The sequence below is a fragment of the Trachypithecus francoisi genome, unplaced genomic scaffold, assembly GCF_009764315.1.
Source record: "Trachypithecus francoisi isolate TF-2019V2 unplaced genomic scaffold, Tfra_2.0 Lachesis_group13, whole genome shotgun sequence".
Classification (NCBI taxonomy): domain Eukaryota; kingdom Metazoa; phylum Chordata; class Mammalia; order Primates; family Cercopithecidae; genus Trachypithecus; species Trachypithecus francoisi.
The window spans coordinates 34,959,125-34,965,853 of NW_022681458.1; the positions used below are offsets into that span (position 1 = coordinate 34,959,125).

Below are 6,729 nucleotides of genomic sequence, written 5' to 3' on the forward strand. Positions count from 1 at the left end.
GCAGAGGAAACTGGTTCTAAACAGTAAGGGGCAAGGCTACATATCAATGCTGGAAGATGCTGGTACGCACGCAGCCCAGCTTTCCTATCATATCTCTAACAGGGATGTGGGAGGGCGGCAGTCCCCCAACCCCCAAGACAGACCACAGACCAAAGCATTGTTCTGACCCTATGAAAGGACCTGTTTATGGGTGAGAGGAAGGTTCAGATCCTAGTGGAGGAACCAGCAGTAGTGCCTGGAATAAAGCCCATCTCCCAGGCATTGAAGAAGAAGAGGAAGTAGATGCTGGAGGAGGGTTAGAAGTGCTGGGCAGAAGCTGGACATGGTGGCTCATGCCTGTAATCCCAGCACTTTGGCAGGCCGAGGTGGGAGGATCACTTGAGGCCAGGAGTTCGAGACCAGCCTGGCCAACATGGTGAAACCCTGTCTCTACTAAAAATACAAAAATTAGCCAGGTGTGGTGGTGGGTGCCTATAATTCCCGCTACTCGGGAGGTTAAGGCGGGAGAATTGCTTGAACCCAGGAGGCGGAGGTTACAGTGAGCCGAGATAGCACCACTGCACTCCAGCCTGGGCAACAGAGTGAGGCCCTGTCTCAAAAAAAAAAAAAAAAAAAAGTGTTGGGCAGAAATATTGGCTCTCAGAGAAGATAATCCAGAGTAGGAGAGGGAGCAAATGGCTAAAGCCATCTTTTAATTAGCCAGTTCTGTGTTAAGGAAATGTAAGCCACCCCTAGTGAGTCCATGAAATGGATCTAGTCTTCTGCTCAACTGGGAGTAGGAGCCAGTAACATCCACACAAAATGCATACATGATTTCATTTAATACTTACTGTAACCTAATAAAGTCTCAGTGTTGCCACCTCTAATTTATAGTTTTTTTTTTTTTTTTTTTTTTTGAGACGGAGTCTTGCTCTGCCGCCCAGGCTGGAGTGCCGTGGCCGCTCTCAGCTCACTGCAAGCTCCGCCTCCCGGGTTCACGCCATTCTCCTGTCTCAGCCTCCCGAGTCGCTGGGACTACAGGCGCCCGCCTCGTCGCCCGGCTAGTTTTTTGTATTTTTTAGTAGAGACGGGGTTTCACCGTGTTAGCCAGGATGCTCTCGATCTCCTGACCTCGTGATCCGCCCGTCTCGGCCTCCCAAAGTGCTGGGATTACAGGCTTGAGCCACCGCGCCCGGCCTTATAGAGTTATTTTTAAAAGAAATGAGGTTCAAAAAGGATTAACAACTTTCTAGACTCACAAAAAAATAAGTAGTTATGTTAATAAGGTTGTTATGTCAGCAACATGGCAGTATAAAAAACCCTGAATTATCCTTCCCCCTCCCCTCCACATACTGATTCAACAAAAATTCATTGACAAATTCCCTTTGCGGAAGATCAGAAACTACCTGAAAGGCTCCTGCACCCCCAGAAAATGCTACATCAGACTCACCGAAGCCAGTAAGGAGACTATGGACATTCTCTTACTGGAGACCCTGCCCCTAACCCCGAGCCGTATGACCATGAGAAGATCCCCTCACTCCCAAGCTTCCACCAGAGGAGGAGAGAGGTTGGTCTTTGTGTCCAGCACCCCAACTCTTGTGAGAGGACTTCCCAAAAAACTAGCTATATTTTGCCAGTCCTGGAAGTCTCATGATCGGTTATAGTTTGGATACCGAGGGGAGAATGGAGGTGGAGTCTCTGGCTGATAGGCGCCATTGGCCCTTCCCCTCACACAGCACAGAGTTTGTGGATAAAAAAAGTCCAGTTCTCAGCTTTTCCCAGGGGAGAGAGAGTTGGCCCAGAATCCCCGCTTATCAAAAAGAAAAAGACAGAAAGTGTTGACAAGGATGTGGAACTCCTGCATGCTGTTGGTAGGAATGCAAAGTGATGGCAGCCACTGTAGAAAACAGTTTGGAATTTCCTCAAAAAATTAAAAATAGAACTACCATATGATCTAGCAATCTCACTTGTGGGTACATATCCAAAAGAATTGAAATCAGGATCCCAAAAAGATATCTGTACCCCTGTGTTCATTTCATCATTATTCACTATAGCCAAGATGGCTATGGAAACAACCTAAATATCCATTGAAGGATGAGTGAATAAAGAAAATGTGGGGCCAGGCACGGTGGCTCATGCCTGTAATCCCAGCACTTTAGGAGGCCAAGGTGGGCGGATCACCTGAGGTCAGGAGTTTGAGACCAGCCTGGCCAATATGGTGAAACCCTGTCTCTACTAAAAATACAAAAATTAGCCAGGCGTGGTGGCATGCAACTGTAGTCCCACCTACTAGGGAGGCTGAGGAAGGAGAATCACTGGAACCTGGGAGGCGGAGGTTGCAGTGAGCCGAGGTCATGCTACTGCACTCCAGCCTGGGTGACAGAGCAAGACTCCATCTCAAAAAAAAAAAAAAAAAAAAGGCCAGGTGTGGTGGCTCAAGCCTGTAATCCCAGCACTTTGGGAGGCCGAGGCAGGCGGATCACGAGGTCAGGAGATCGAGACCATCCTGGCTAACATGGTGAAACCCCATCTCTACTAAAAATACAAAAAAATTAGCCAGGTGTGGTGGCGGGTGCCTGTAGTCACAGCTACTCGGGAGGCTGAGGCAGGAGAATGGCATGAACCCAGGAGGCGGAGCTTGCAGTGAGCCGAGATCGTGCCACTGCACTCCAGCCTGGGGGACAGAGCAAGACTCCGTCTCAAAAAAAAAAAAGAATGTTTTTGACATTTTTAAATGATTGTTTAAAAAAACAAAAACAAGGCCGGGCGCAGTGGCTCAAGCCTGAAATCCCAGCACTTTGGGAGGCTGAGACGGGCGGATCACGAGGTCAGGAGATTGAGACCATCCTGGCTAACATGGTGAAACCCCATCTCTACTAAAAATACAAAAAATTAGCCAGGTGTGGTGGCGGGTGCCTGTAGTCACAGCTACTCGGGAGGCTGAGGCAGGAGAATGGCATGAACCCAGGAGGCGGAGCTTGCAGTGAGCCGAGATCGTGCCACTGCACTCCAGCCTGGGGGACAGAGCAAGACTCCGTCTCAAAAAAAAAAAAGAATGTTTTTGACATTTTTAAATGATTGTTTAAAAAAACAAAAACAAGGCCGGGCGCAGTGGCTCAAGCCTGAAATCCCAGCACTTTGGGAGGCTGAGACGGGCGGATCACGAGGTCAGGAGATTGAGACCATCCTGGCTAACATGGTGAAACCCCATCTCTACTAAAAATACAAAAAAATTAGCCAGGTGTGGTGGCGGGTGCCTGTAGTCACAGCTACTCGGGAGGCTGAGGCAGGAGAATGGCATGAACCCAGGAGGCGGAGCTGCAGTGAGCCGAGATAGTGCCACTGCACTCCAGCCTGGGGGACAGAGCAAGACTCCGTCTCAAAAAAAAAAAAGAATGTTTTTGACATTTTTAAATGATTGTTTAAAAAAACAAAAACAAGGCCGGGCGCGGTGGCTCAAGCCTGTAATCCCAGCACTTTGGGAGGCCGAGACGGGCGGATCACGAGGTCAGGAGATCGAGACCATCCTGGCTAACACGGTGAAACCCCGTCTCTACTAAAAATACAAAAACTAGCCGGGCGAGGTGGCGGGCGCCTGTAGTCCCAGCTACTCGGGAGGCTGAGGCAGGAGAATGGCGTAAACCTGGGAGACGGAGCTTGCAGTGAGCTGAGATCTGGCCACTGCACTCCAGTCCGGGCGACAGAGCGAGACTCCGCCTCAAAAAAAAATAAATAAATAAATAAATAAATAAATAAAAAAACAAAAACAAATAGCAACAAAAAAAAGAAGACTATGTCACAGAGACTGTGTATCAGATCAGTGGCCTGTTAGCAACCAGGTAGCATAGCAGGAGGCAAGTGGCAGGTGAAGAGAGCATTACCACCTGAGCTCTGTCTACTGCCAGATCTATTAGATTCTCATAGGAGCGCAAACTCTATTGTGAACTGCACATGCAAGGGATCTAGGCTGTGCACTCCTTATGAAAATCTAATGCCTGATGATCTGAGGTGGAACTGTTTCATCCTGAAACCATCTCCCCCATACCCTCATTCATGGAAAAATTGTCTTTCACGAAACCAGTCCCTGGTGCTGAAAAGGTTGGGGACGGCTGCTGTATGTGGTCCACAAAGCCTAAAATCCTTACTATCTGGCCCTTTGCAGAAAGTTTCCTGACCCCTATTAGATCTTTATGACCAGACATGGAAAGATTTCTAAGTAAAGTTATGGACTAGCATTAGCATATTTATGTTTTAAAAAATTCTTAGATATGTGTACATACCTCTATATACATATGCAGGCACAGACAAAAGATTGAACCAATAGCTGATAAACTGCTGTCAGTGACTCCTGCTAGGAAGCAATGTGGGAACTGAGTGGGTCAGGATGTTTACTTTTTATTCTACAGATTTGTTCTGTTCTCGTTTTCTACAAAGAGAATATATCTATGTATTACTTTTTTGTTTTGTTTGTTATTGTTGTTTTTGTTTTGAGACAGGGTCTCATTCTGTCACCCAGGCTGGAGTGCAATGGCACAATCACAGTTCACTGCAGTACTGACCTCATGGGCTCAAGCAATCCTTCTACCTCAACCTTCCGAGTAGTTGGGACTATAGACATGCACCACCATGACTGGATAATTTTTATATTTGGTTTGTTTGTTCATTTGCTTGAGATGGAGTTTTACTCTGTCACCTAGGCTGGAGTGCAGTGGCACAATCTTGGCTCACTGCAACCTCTGCCTCCCAGGTTCAAACAATTCTCCTGTCTCAGCCTCCCTAGTAGCTAGGACTACAGACGCATGCCACCGCTCCTGGCTAATTTTTATATTTTTAGCAGAAATAGGGTTTCACCATATTGGTCAAGCTGGTCTTGAACTCGTGACCTCAAGTGATCCACCTACCTTGGCCTCCCAAAGTGTTGGGATTACAGGCATGAGCCACCACACCTGGCCTTAATTTTTGTATTTTTTATAGAGACAGCATCTTGCTATGGTGCCCAGGCTGGTCTCAAACCCCTGGGCTCAAGCAATCCTCCCACCTCTGCCTCCCAAAGTGCTGGGATTATAAGTGTGAGCCACCACACCCAGCCTATATATTACTTCTATAATTAAAAATAGTAAAAAGGTGCCCGGGAGATGATGGCCACCCTCCAGCAGTGGCTAGGCTCTCCCTGCAGGTGCAATGCTTCAGTACATCTGTGGTCAGACCATTGCCAAGCCTGTGAGGCCTCCTGTTCAGGTATACAGTATTGAAGGTCTCTATGCCATGGCTCTTCATTCTGCTGCATCGAACCAGAATAAGCTGGAGCAAGTAGAAAAGGAGCTGTTGAGAATAGCACAAATCCTGAAGGAACCCAAAGTGGCTGCTTCTATTTTGAATCCCTATGTGAAGCGTTCCATTAAATGAAAAGCCTAAATGACATCACAGCCAAAGAGACGTTCTCTTCCTTCATGACCCCGATCAATTTGCTTGCTGAACATGGTCACTTAAGCAACACCCAAGGAGTTGTTTCTGCCTTTTCTATCATGATGAGTGTCCACCGTGGAGAGGTACCTTGCACAGTGACCACTGCATCTCCTTTAGAGGAAGCCACACTCTCTGAATTAAAAACAGTCCTGAAGAGATTCCTAAGTCAAGGCCAAGTATTGAAATTGGAGGGTAAGACTGATCTGTCAATCATAGGTGGAATGATTGTGTGCATTGGGAAGAAATATGTTGACATGTCTGCCAAGACCAAGATTCAGAAGTTGAGCAGGGCTATGCGAGATGTTGTCTGAAAGTGTTGGTTTTCTGCCATCACTGAAAATTCTTAAACTTGGAGCAACAATAAAAAGCATCTGGAACAGAAAAAATAATAAAAATACTACTTGGACAAAATAATTAACAATAATCTTTAGCCCTTCAAATTTCTACTTTTTGGCCAGGCATGGTAGCTCACGCCTTTTTTCCCAGCACTCTGGGAGGCTTGAGGCGGATGGATCACTTGAGGTCAGGAGTTCAAAACCAGCCTTGTCAACATGGTGAAATTCTGTCTCTGCTAATAATACTTGCACAAAAACTACTAGAATACACATGGCAGATTAACATTCAATATCTACCTTATCTCTTCCTAGGGTGCTTTCTTTTTTTTTTTTTTGAGACGGAGTCTTGCTCTGTCGCCCAGGCTGGAGTGCAGTGGCCGGATCTCAGCTCACTGCAAGCTCCACCTCCCGGGTTTAGGCCATTCTCCTGCCTCAGCCTCCCGAGTAGCTGGGACTACAGGCGCCCGCCACCTTGCCCGGCTAGTTTTTTTTTTTTGTATTTTTTAGTAGAGACGGGGTTTCACAGTGTTAGCCAGGATGGTCTCGATCTCCTGACCTCGTGATCCGCCCGTCTCGGCCTCCCAAAGTGCTGGGATTACAGGCTTGAGCCACCATGCCCGGCCTCTTCCTAGGGTGCTTTCTTATATTGAAGAAGATGAAAGATTAAAGAAAAAAAATTCTACATATTTCAGACTCCCTTGCAGCTAGGGCTCTGGGTATGATTTAGGTTTCTTAAATCAGATTATGAGGTAAGAGCCCCCCTTTTTTGGTGTTTCTACATTTATACTTTAAAAATGGTCACAAAGAGGCTGGGCATGGTGGCTCACCCCTTTAATTCCAGCTCTTTGGGAGGCCAAGACAGTTGGATCTCTTAAACCCAGGAGTTCAAGACCATCCTGAGCAACATAGCAAAACGCTGTCTCTACAAAAAATTAAAGAATTAGCCAGG

General features: G+C 46.8%; 1 pseudogene; it reads left to right on the top strand.

Moving 5' to 3' along the window:
* Positions 1-46: 46 nt before the first annotated feature.
* LOC117094173 lies at positions 47-5,756 on the top strand (annotated as a pseudogene).
* The last annotated feature ends 973 nt before the right edge of the window (positions 5,757-6,729 follow it).